Consider the following 12,605-nt stretch of genomic DNA (forward strand, 5'->3'; position numbering starts at 1 on the left):
TTTCACAGATGAGAAAACTGAGGTTCAGACAAGTTTCATAATCTTTCTCAGCAAGTGAGCACTGTGTAAAATAAGGAGCTCCAGGCCGGGCTTCTGGCTCCTCCTCTCCTGGTTTTCCCTGAAATCATGTTAGCACTAGGTTTTAATCTAGCTCCATCGCATGCAAGCTGTGTGACCTTGTCCAGGTTACCTCGCCTCTCTGAGCCTCGGACTCCACAACTGTGGCATCTATCTCTGGGAGTTGTGAATGTAACTGTGCAAAAGTTTCACTTCTTTACAATGACTTTTTCTCTTTTCTTTCTTCTTGATTCGAACTGGCCTCGTCTCGTCTGATAGCACCTGATAGCACCGTGACTCACTTGCTTCTTTTCTTTCCTTATCCTCCCACCTGTGCACGTACTGCATGACCACTCCTTAATCACGAAGCCCTTAGGACATCAGAATCTGGTCAGCATCAGTCTTAGGAACAAAGCCGCAGGCCTGTAGACCACAGAAACAGAGTTTCCATCAAACTAAAGATAACATCTTGACCTCGGTTGTGTTTCAGCTCCAGACCCGTGAAGGCAGAATGTGACACCATGATTGACCCCATGACCTGATGCAATGATCAACTGCTTCCCTCCCTAGTCCCAACCAATCAGGAGAGCCCATGACCCCAACTCCCTTAGCTACTGTAACTAATAACTTTTCCCCTAGATAACTCATTTCCTAGAGGCCATTGAGGAGCCAGGTCTTTGAGCACTAGCTCACTGTGTCTCTGGGCTTGGAGCCCTTTCCTTAAACAGTAAATCTGTAATTTCTTTGCTGCAAATTCCTGTTTGTGTCTCATTTGGGTTTGATGAGTGCAGGCCAACAAACCTTCTTTAATGCAGTAACATGAGGATTCAATGAAATGAGGCTGGTGAAGTGCTTGACATCATGCCTGTCACAATCACAATTCTTATTACTATTATAGGAAAGGAGAAACTGGAAAACATATTCCCACTGCTCCCTCAGAGGGGTCCCCTATTTTAAAGTCCAAGGAGGACTAGGCAGAGCACCAACCTTCTCTGGAACTGCTCAAAACAGGGTCTGACGTCAGGGAATGTTGGATAAATTGGAGACACCAAGAGGCTGCAGCATCAGGTCCCCTTCCCAGCTTTCCTCTCATGTCCCATCTGCTCGTCCCCTGAGCAGCACTTAGGCCCTGAGCACATCTGGCCTAGGACAGCCCCACTCAGGCCCCTCGCTGGCTGCCCAACAGCCCCATTCATTCCAGGCCATCTCGTTCCGGAGACTTCTTGGCTGCAGCCTGGAACATTCTCCTCCATGGCCCTGTCGTGGGAGGAAATGTGCTCAGCATGGGCCTGGGGTTCCAGGAGTGCGGTTTGGCACCTTTGCCTGGGAGAGGTCAGAAAACAGAGGCCCTACTGGAGGACAAGGGAGGGTGAGAGAGGGCAGGATGAGGCCTCTCTTAGACAGGCTGACTCCAACTCTCCGGGAAGCTGAGAAACTTCCAACAAGGTGGCCTTGACATTCGGCTAATGGAAAACTCAGAAGGATTCCCTCTGGTGCCCTGATCCTCCTGTCTTCCTTCCTCCATCCTTACAAGAAATATTTATTAAACATCTATTATGTACCAGGCACAGATCTGGGTCCTGGGGATACAGCAGGGAACACAAGGACACATCCTTGGAGGGGGCTGGCATTCTCAAGGGGGCGGAAAGGGTAACAAACAGATTTTTAAAATGCATAATAAAGAAGGGAAACGCCTCTGGAGCCAGACTGCCTGGGTTTGAATCCCTGCTCTGCCACGCACCAGCTGTGTGACCTTGGACAAGTCACCATACATCTCTGTAACAGTATTCCTAACTGAAAAATAAGGGTGATAATAGCTCTTCCCTCACAGGGTTGTTACGAGGACTAAATGAGTTTCCATCGGTCATGTTTCTAAGTATACATGGTTCACTAGAAGCACTATGTAAATGCTGAAAAATAAAATGAATGTAATGGCAGGTGGGGACATGTGCTACAAATAAAATATGAAGAGGAATGGGACGTAGAGATAGGAGGGCTATTTTGGGTAGAGTGCTCAGAGAAGGCCTCGCTGAGAAGGTAACCTTTGAGTAGAAACCTGAAAAAAGGGAGAGAAAGGCCTGACTATCTGATAGGAGAGAGCTCCAGGCAGTGGGGACTGCAAGTGCAAAGGCCCTGAGGCAGGCACAGGTTTAACGGGTTGAGGAAACAGCATGGATCCCTGTGTTCAAACATCAATTGAAAAAGCAGCTCATGGGCATCTTCTAAGTGCCACACTTCTCACTAGATGCTGTGGGAGTCCGATGGCCCAGTCTCTATCCCCACATGAGGGAGGCGGGTACAGGAAAAGATCATGGCATGGTCAGTGCTTGGAGATGTCCCCTAAAGTCCAGACTTCCAGCAAACTGGCCATACTGGGCCTGCATTACAGACTGGTTGAGGTTCTCCTCAGTCCCCATCCCTCCATATTATCTCCTTGATGCTGGGCCAACGAGCCAGCTGCAGTCCACCACTTGGTTCGTCTTTCTGTCACCAGGATGCTCTTATTTCTATAATAGCAATGACACAAGAGCTTGCCTTGTGTCATTGCTATTATAGAAATAAGAGCATCCTGGTGACAGAAAGATGAACCAAGTCATTCTCATTTTCAGCTTTAATGAGAGAGCATGAATGTCTTTGGGGAAAGTGAATAATGTCACTACATTAGTCATTCATGTCTCCTGCCTGGCCTTATAAGTTGCTGAATTCGTGGCCCTGGTTCTGTACAAAGCAGAGATGGTGGCTGGGTGAATCAGGGAAGCTTCTTAGAGAAGGTGATATTTGAGCTGAGCCTTGGTGGGTGCAAAGCCTTTACTAAATAGAGCTGAGCACTCAACTCTGGAGCATGGCTGCCTGTGTTTAACCCTGGCTAGCTGTGGGGTCTAAAGAGAATCATTTATCTGCCCTATGCCTCTTATCCCTATCTGTAAAGTGTGGGAAACAATGCCTCTTACATAGAACTGTTCTGGGATTAAATAAGGCGCTTAGACTAGATCCTGGCTCTTGTTATCTCACTATTGGTGAAAAACAAAAGGCTAAATGCATGTATGTGGGGGTGGGGGTGGGGGTGGGGGTGCGTGTGTGCATGTGTGCAATACTGACGCTCCAGGAGCTCCAGGGAGGGGGTGTTAAGGGGAAAAGGCAGCGCAGGACGGGAGACCAAGACCGTGTGAAGATAAGCTGCCAGGAGAGGAAGGGAGGGCCCCTGGGTGTGAACACTGGTCTCCATCCCCTTTGGCCAACTCTGGTGAGGTCAGCAACCTGGGGTCACTGACCCAGAACAGGGATGCAGGACTCACAGGAAGCCCCCAGCTGGAGTCAGGGAGGGGCTACTGAGGGAGACCCTGAGAGTTTAACACAAGAATTGCTCTCCAAAATTCAGGCTGGTTTTCAGAAATCAACATGGCATTTTTTTTTTTTTTTTTTAACAATAGCCAAAAGATGGAAACAACCCAAGTGGGAGCCCGAGTCCTTCCGTTTGGGTTCTGCCAACCCACTCCCTTCTGCTCCAGGGGCCCAGTGGCTCTGAGCCTTTGCTCTTGCAGTTCCCTCTACTGTCCTTTTCCTGTCCCCTCTGCTCCCCCCGCCCCCAGCCTCGCCGTACACGCAACACAAATCCAGGCACAGCAGGCAGCAGAGTGATAACAAGAAGAAAGAGAACGATCATTCTGACATGTTCCAGGCATCGGGCTGGGCGCTTGGTCTTCCTTATCTCCCTGTGTCCTCCGCCCCAGAAGGACATGATTATTATCGCCACTCAACAAGTGTTGAAAATGAGGCTCTGAAAGGAACCTAATCGAGATTACCAGCCAGCGCCAGGTGGGAGCAGGACTCAAACTCGGATCTGCGGGAGTCCAGAGCCCACGTTCTAAGAGGCCTCAGCTGCAAGCCGCACAGCTGTCTAAAACGTTTCTCCGGTTCGTTGCCAGATGGGAGGGTTGGGTGAAAAAGGTGAAGGGATTAAGAAGTACAAATTACCAGTTATAAAAACAGTCACAGGGATGTAAAGTACAGCATAGGGAATATAGTCAATAATATTGTAATAGCTGCAGATGGTGTCAAGGGGGTACTAGACTTATCGAGGGGATCACTTCTTAAGTTATGTAAGTATCTAAACACTATGCTGTACACCTGAAACTAATATAATATTGAATGTCATCTGTGATTGAAAATAAATAAATAGATAGATATAGATAGATAGATAGATAGATAGATAGATAGAGATAGATAGATAGAGATAGATAGATAGAGATAGATAGATAGATAGATAGATTAGATAGATAGATAGATAGATAGATAGATAGATAGATAGATAGATAGATAGATGATAGATAGATAGATAGATAGATAGATAGATAAACATCTTCTGTCCTTATCACAGGGTTTCCAAGCATCCCAATGGGCTGACAGCTCCTTTCACTACAAGGATGCGACAAGTATTTAAGCAATGTCCCTTCCTGTCCCTCTGACTTCCCTTATGTCTCACCAGCAAGACTTTTCCGTGGGGACTCAGAAGCCTTTAGCTGGTCATGGTGTCCCCGGGTACAGCCTTGGGGTGAGGGGAACCGAAACTGAGAAACTGGAAATGATGACATTGACCTCCACTTATCAGGCGCCAACAGCACACTCAGTGCCTCTACTCAGAGCAAACCTTCGAAGTGGGTATTTTCATTTTCATTTGGCAGATGGGGAAACGGAGGCACAAAGAAGCAAGCCCACTAACTCAAGATCTCATAGCTAGGAAGGGGCAGAGATGACATTTGAACCTGGGCTGTTCTGACACCACAGCCCACAGGCTCAGTCACTGTGACTGCCCTCAGTGTTCTGTGACTTGCCCACGAAGGACCTCACTAGGAGTAGAACCCTGCATTCATGCACCCACCGACCCCATCAGTGTAGAGGGTTGGCAGGGTTGCAGGGCAATCCCACCTCGAAGAGCCCTCAGAGACCCAACTCACCCACCTCTGAATGGCAGATGGCACACACCAGCCTCTAGGGCAGGCAGGAGGCTGCAGAGGCCTGCCCGGCCAGGTGGACCCCTGAGAGATCCTGGAGCCCTGAGCCGCCCTACCTGCACCCCACCCAGGCAGCAGCCCCAGGCACAGGCGCCCTGGGGCATTCAGGCAAGTCTGGCGCCTTGGAATTCTCTGGCTCCAGCCCAGGCAGCTGATGAAAGGGCTGGTGCTACTGCCAGCAACCAGGTCAGAGGGAATGTGAGATCCCATCCTGTTCCCAGGCACCGGGGGAAGAGAGACAAGCTGCCCTCCTCCTCAACCCTACCACTGCACTGTCACCTTTCCCAAAGAAAAGCTCAAGCCTTGCCCCAGGAAGGGTCTTGCTGGGAAAACTGCTCCCCACCCTCAATGAAAAAACAGTTGGTTGAAGCCCAGAGGAAATTCCAGAATCCTGAAAGCTGTTGCTGGAGAGGCTTTAGGATCGAAGAATCTGCCACAAGTCATAGAAAAAGAAAAGCGGCTCAGTGCAGCCGGGAACCAAGCCCCACGAAGCTGCGGCAAAGCCAGGCGCAGATGCCAGCCCAGCCTCTCGCTTACTGAGTAAACTTGGGTCGCATAATTGTCTCCCCACCTGCAGAGTGAGTCAGTGGAAAGATTGCATGAGATCACATCTGAAGGGTGTACGAGATGACCAGTCATCCTAGTTTAGGGGAGTCCTGAGATGCTGGACTTTCAACGCTCAAATCAGAATGTTCTAGGCAAATCGAGACAGGTTGGTCACCCTTCCTGTACGGAGCCCAGCAAAAGTGCCATCTACTGCTGGAGTCAGTCAGATAATGCCGAGTTTGAATCTTAACTCTGCCATCATAAACTTTGTTGTTGTTTTTTTTATAATTCAATTAATTTGACAAATCTTTATGGTGTGCCAGGCACTGCGCTAAGCATGGGAACGCTATAAAAAGCAAAGTGGGCAAAAAACGGAGCCGGGTGGGGCTTACTTCGTGGTGGGGGGAGACAAGCATAAGTCATCATCACTCAGACACCGGGAAGGGCTGCCCTTTGCCTTTCAGAGCCCTAGTGTCACCTCAAAACGGAGGTGGGGGCCCTCTACCTGGGACCTCCCCACGGGCCTCCCCTGAGCACTGGAGTCAGTGCTCAGAAATAAAATAAACAGAAACAACCTCTCTCTGGGTTCGGCCATTTTCCGGAACAGGTCGTCCCTCTTTCTTCTCCCCCACCCCCACTGCAGAACTTCTAGAAAAAACCATCAAGTCATTAGAAAGCTCTTCCTTTTTTGGCGAAACTGAACTAGAGCAACCTGCCGCTTTCACCTCCAGCCTGCTTCAGTTGCCTGTAGTCACACGAAATAAGTGACCACCCCCTTCCCCTGGCAGCGGCTGGCCACTTCCTCACTTGAACCTCCCGCCAGCACTTCCTCTGTATTATTCTTAACCCCTTGCCTGCTGGCCCCCAACCAGGTGGGACCGCTCTCCCTGGGAAGGGCAGGGGTGCCACAGGATGTTTTGTTCTTGCAGATTTGTCTATATATTGGCTTGGTCCAGGAAGGAGGCGGAAAAAATCTCAAAAGAGGCTCACAAACCCAGGGGAACATAAATTAAGAGGGAGAGTGAAAGAAGGAAGGGAAACGTGGGTGGGGATAGAAAACGGAGCCAAGGCCGAGGGGAAAAATGCAGACGATAAGTAATGTCCTAAATACTTAACAAGGGTGGGCCACACAGCGGACTCCCAGACGCCCAGTCTGGAAAAGGGAAGCCATTTACCCTGGCTAAAAACAAACCCTCTAGGGAATGACAAGCCCTCCGAGGGCCAGCAGCAGAAAGACATTCTCTAGAGGTCCCTGTAGGGAGCACACAGTGTGATGTGGTGATCAGCATCCTCAGTGACATCCTGACCACAGACACAGCCTTGAGGTTTCAAGAGGCATCCAAACACTGGCTGCCTGAACACAACATGCCTCTCCATAAGCTGGTGACACTGCCCCAAATGGCAGTTTAATAAGAGCCACATTTTTTCCTAGATGTGACGGGGAAGGAGTGACTATGTCTTTCAGTCTAGACATCCAAGTTTATGCATTACTGGCTTAATCTGAAGACATTTCTAGAACATTTAGCAGAGGGCCTGAACTAGGTGGCCTTCACGGCGCTCTCTTTGACATCGTTTATCTGAACTGGCATCTTCGTGTTTTTAGCAGCGGTAAGCAGGACACTATTCGCTATAGCAAATGCTAGAACCCAGCCGTGTTCTCCACCAACTGGCCACAGGCCCGGGGCATCATTATGCTCACTCCCTGACACTTGTTTGTCTGTTACCATGTTCTGTGGAAACAGGATGCTAACATGGAACTCATGACCCATGTCATGACGGTTTACACCTCTTGTCCCAACGTACTTATTAGGAGAGTCCCTTTCACTCTCAAAGTGCCCTCATTTGGATAAGAAACCACATGGTTTCCCTAATCACGGATCACCCACTCCTCTGCCCCAGAGGGAGGAATAGAAGCTCCTGATATTGACCTCACTCACCCACCTATGCTGGGCCCTGTGCTGAGAACTTGCCTGTGTCCTTAAATTCTCAAGGGCCCTGTTGATCCCCATTGGCAGATGAGGAAACTGAGGCCACAGAAGCCAGGGCTATTATTTAAGAAGGTAGCCACACGCTAGGCACCTACGTCAGGAATTTTCCAGAATTTAGATACTTGTTGGCACAGGCACAGCTACTCTCTTCACCTCTATTCCATAGATGTAAAGACTGAGCCTTAGCTCACGGATAAAAGAGGGGCCTGCCAAGGCCCCGGTGGTTTCAGCCCGAACGCCCATATTTCAGAGTCAGCTTTCTTCCGTCCAGGCTCATGAGCCGTAGGCCCTTGGGCAGGTGGCTTATTCTCTGTGAGCCCAGGTTCCTCTCAACTGTAACCTGGGAGTGAACCTGGCCACTACCTTCTGTTGTTGAAGGACAACCACCTACTGAGAGTGCCTTGGAAGGCTCAAGGCACGTCCAGGTGTCACATACTATTGGGTGGACGGGGAGCAGAAGTGAGACTAGAAAGTGGACCCTGCAGCTCAACCCCAGTATGTTTCTTCCCAGGAAATTCACAACCCTCAGTGGAAACAGCTGCATACGTTTTGGGGCCTGGTGCAAAGTGAACACGTGGGCTCCTTATTTAGAGAACATTACGAATTTCAAGACGGCAGCTATAGAGCATTAAGCCCAGCACTGGCCCTTCTGAGGCTCGTGTGGCTGCCCTGGTCACATGTCCATGAAGCTGGCCCTGCCCCTCAGCGCTGGGGGATTTGAGAGAAGAGTCCTCTTCACTCTAGGCCCCAGGAGGGCAGGGGCTTGATGGAGGGGGAGGCAGTGATCTCAGTGGGGAGGAGGGAAGCTGAGAGGGGGACAGAGAGAGGGCAGAAGGAAGGGAGGATGACACCACGCTGTAGACAGACCGAAATGGGAGGATAGAAGGGCAGTGGAGAAAACGGAGGGAAGAGGAGACAGAGAAATATGGGGGAGAGGGACAAGGACAGGTAGGAATTCAGAAGAGAGAGAACGACAGAAACAGAGACACAATGACAGGGAGAGTGACAGAAACAGCAAAACTGCAAGAGCGGGAAATAAAGACAAAGGCAGCGCAAATACGAAAAACTCAAGAGACATAGAGACAAAGAGGAAGGGGAAGAGGGACCTTTAGCCTGACTCGTGAGAAAGTTCAGGAGGACCTGAGGGATCCCCCTCCCCAGAGTGGGCAAAGAAACAGCCTCATGAATGGTCATCCTTCTGAGGAGGCCCAAAGCAGCTTGGAGAGTAGAGGGTGTGGGGCGTTTTCTGTTTATTTCCACACATGTCTAAGAGCACAGTAAGGGTGGCCCTGGGGGATTTCCAAAACTCCCGAAGAGCGAGGGGCCAGGTGTGACCCCAGTGGAAATATGAGGGGCCTTTGCTTTGAGATGGAAAGACAGAGCTACATGGTAACTGGTTACCGCATGCTGACCAGAATATGTGATGGGAGCTTGTCAGTGTCTTTGGTTAATATTAACAGGAAATGGTAAGTGTTTTTTAACACACAATCAATTTGGTGGTGGGGTCGGGGCAGTGCTTAGAGAGGTCCTGGCAGGGAAAAGACTGGTTAAAAGCCCTATCAGTTTTCAGTCATTATCTTCTCTAGAGGTTCTCTCTGTCCGTTGGATATTAGCCTCAAGGAGAGCCCACAAAAATATATTGTTTTCCTGCAAACGCTTCTCCAAGGGTTCAAGGGTTCTCTTGGAATGATATGGCAAGTCCACTATGAGACAATAACTGGACCACCCACAGGGGGCCACAGGAACACATCCCAGCCACCAGGATGACATGGATACTAGAGAGAGAAGTGGGCCCTGCATAAACTCCAAACGAGACCCTCTCAGGCTGGCTCAGAGTGGGCTGAAAGGAACCTTCTCCTGTGACATGGAAGAAGCTGGAGTCGGGTAAAGCTAGGTTTAAAATCCCAAATGTGTTCATGCGATGGTCAAAGAGATAATGGCGACGAAGGACATGAACATTAGAGTTTACAATAATACTTCATAATAGCACTTACTATTAGCCTCATGGGTATCTATTCACAATTCTAATTTGGCTTTTTTAATTTAAAATTTTGACTAGGCAACACAACTCTGTCTATTTAGGATGTTCTAGACAATCGAAAATTATAAAAAAGTTACAATGCAAATTCTATATCTACTCTGCCACCACCCAACCACTCCTCACTGCACCCATCAACCCTTATTAGTTTCTCATGTCTCCTTCCAGAGTTTCTTTAGGCAAATACAAATGCATATCCTAATTTCACTCCTGTTTTGCATAAAAAGTAATAAACTATACACGCTAATTTGCAACTTGTCTTTCTTACCTAACGATATATCTTGGAGATGATTTCCTATCAGTATATAAAAAAAGAATCTAACCTTTTTGATATCTGCATAGTATTCCATGTCGGATTTGCCATCATTTACTTAACCAGTCTCCTGGGGGTGGGTATTTGGCTTGTTTCCAGTCCCTTCCTGTTACAATTCAGCATCATGTATGTGTTATAATGTTACAATCAATCATTCTATGTATCATTTTTCACTTATTCTTAATAGTATCTGGGGCTCTCAAGCCCTATCATTTATGATGAGCAAGCAAGTTTTAAGCCCCGCCCCTTTGTACTGGCTATGCTCTCTTTTAATCCATCAAGAAAATATTTCAGAGCCACTTAGACCATCAATCTCCACAAAGCCAGGGCCATGGCTATGGTACAAAGTTTTACAGAAAGTCATGGAAACTTGGTTCTTAATCCAGCTGCAACAGCTGTTGCAACTCCTGGTCCTCAGTTTCCACATTTATCAAAGGTAGATAACAATAGTTCACAGGACCATTGTGGGGATCAGGGATCAGGAATGAATTCTGCGGGTGAATGAAACTATCTACAATGTGAGGAAGGCAGGTTTATGCCCAAAGCTCCTCATCAACCCCAAAGGGTAGAGCTGGATCCTGTGCGTTCCCAGAAAAGAAGCCAGTCAGACTGGAGGAGGCAGGCTCCATAGAGAAAAGGGCAATGACAGGCCAGCTGGCAGGTTTCCGGTGTTGTCCCTGATCTCAGAGGCCGGAACCTAAGCCGGTAAGGAGCCATGTTCTGGATCCAGCATGGGAGTGATGAGCAGCCTCAAGCAGCCACCAACTCAAAGTTCTTTTCTGTTTTTATTCTGCTTCCAAATAAAGCACTGATCGCACACCCAGAGTTTGAAGAAACCTCTCCCCTCGGTGAACTGGCCATAGCCTTCCCGGCCCCTCAGAAAAGGATCCAAAGTAATTTTCCACCCATTGCTCATGAAACAAATCCTGGCCAGGGACAGGGTGCCACCAAGCAGGAGTCTTCATCTCCCTCTTTACAGCACTCACCTCTTCCCAACTCGCCTCCCCAAGAGCGGGCCCCAAGTAGCTGACAGAGGAGACTTTGTCTCTCTCCTCCCTGCTTCTCTGCTGGTGCATGTTTCCGAAGGCCCCGCCCCTGCAGTGCATAGCCAAGATCAAAGACCTTAGAAACCACCGAGATGCTGAGCCATGAGAACCATCACCGTCAGCCCTCAGGGTCCTTCATGTCCCTCGCTTCACCCCAGACACCCAACAGCCCTGATTACCACCCCCGCCTTACAGTTGAGGAATCACCTCTGAACATAGCCAGCTCCCAGAAGGAGGAAGCCACCAAGAACCCAGCCAGCACCTGGGGCCTCGAGGACCCTTCTACTGGGGATGGGTAAGTGCTTAGTTTTGCCCAAAGATGTTCCACTCAAGCTCAGGAAGGTGACAGCTGGCTCAAAGCACTGGCTACAGAAGAAAGGAAGGCAGAGAGAAGAGGCAGAAGAGAAGGGGTCACAGGAGCAGGCAGTGCATAGAGAAGACAGGGGCCAACCAGCCAGCCTTTGACCTGGCCCCTCACAGTGGCCTTGCTCTGCACCCCAGGTTGGGGGGACAGTTCAGGACCCCATGAGCTTTGGAGTTCCCAAGAAACTTGAGTTACCGAAGATGCCCCCAGAATTTCCGTAACACCCTACGGAAGAAACAAGCTGGCCACTAAGACTCTTAGTGGAGCCAGATGTCATCCAGAGAGGTCTTTCAGAAGGTTCCAGAAACTTATCACTGCCTGGGCCAGGGGCACCTGGGATGTCACCCCTGCATCCTCACAACCACCTGAGAGAGTGCTAACACAGTTCCAGTTTTCAAGAACACACCTGCCAACAAGGTGAAACAACTTGCCCAAAGTGCCTCAGCAAGAAGGCAGAAAGTGGCAGAACCTCTCACTCAATTCACTCCATCACTAGAGACAGGGACAGCTGGTGACAAAATAGCAAACATCATACACTTACTGAGCACTTGGCCTGAGCTGAGCATGTTCCTTATGTGGACTCCCAATTCCAACTTCCCTAATTCCAGATTCTTTCCTTTAAACAACCAGCTGTGGTGAATATCAAAAAATAAACTGATAAAAAGGGTAAAATAAAATGTGCTTCCCCTAGATTTATCTTCCCCTGTCCCCACCTCAAAAACCTTGTGAAGTAGTATCATTTCTCATTTTATAGATGAGAAAACTAAGCCCACCTAGCTAGGAAGTCAAGGAATATGAAGCCAAGAAGTTGGACTCTAAAAACTCTGAGCATTCCACCATCCTGCCTCCCCAGGCACACTCTGATGAGATGTGCTTCTCCCCACATCAACTCGGCCAGCACTACCCTATCCTTTCCAGTGGACTCTCTAGTCCCTGCACAAAGAAGTAAGGGGTGCCCATGAGTGAGAAGATATAGTTTTACCAGTTCAGCAGAGGGTAACAAGGACCCCAGGCTCCTTATCCAAGACACAGGACACAGCCAGGTTTACCAAATCTGTCTCCAGGCTCTATAAGAAAGCGGCAGGCAGGCAAGTGGGCAGTGTAGACAAGGGGTGTGCCAAGATTGCGACACTCGCCTCCACAGCCTGCACTGTCTCTCTGAGCTCTGCTGATACATAACTTTGTTACATTAAAAAAAAAAAAAAAAAGAAGTCAACCCAATTCCGGCCACTCCATCTACA

The 12,605-nt window shown here is 49.0% G+C and overlaps 1 protein-coding gene across 1 annotated transcript in view; it reads right to left on the minus strand.

Annotated features, from left to right (window-relative positions):
* Positions 1–12,365, minus strand: part of CMKLR1 (chemerin chemokine-like receptor 1) — a 28,606-nt gene extending 16,241 nt beyond the window's left edge. Inside the window, exon 1 of the mRNA XM_011377792.2 lies at positions 12,347–12,365. The gene's annotated coding sequence lies outside the window, so the exon portion shown is untranslated. The remainder of the gene's footprint in view (positions 1–12,346) is intronic.
* Between the last annotated feature and the right edge of the window lie 240 nt (positions 12,366–12,605).

This window comes from Pteropus vampyrus, unplaced genomic scaffold (genome assembly GCF_000151845.1).
Source record: "Pteropus vampyrus isolate Shadow unplaced genomic scaffold, Pvam_2.0 Scaffold322, whole genome shotgun sequence".
Lineage (NCBI taxonomy): Eukaryota > Metazoa > Chordata > Mammalia > Chiroptera > Pteropodidae > Pteropus > Pteropus vampyrus.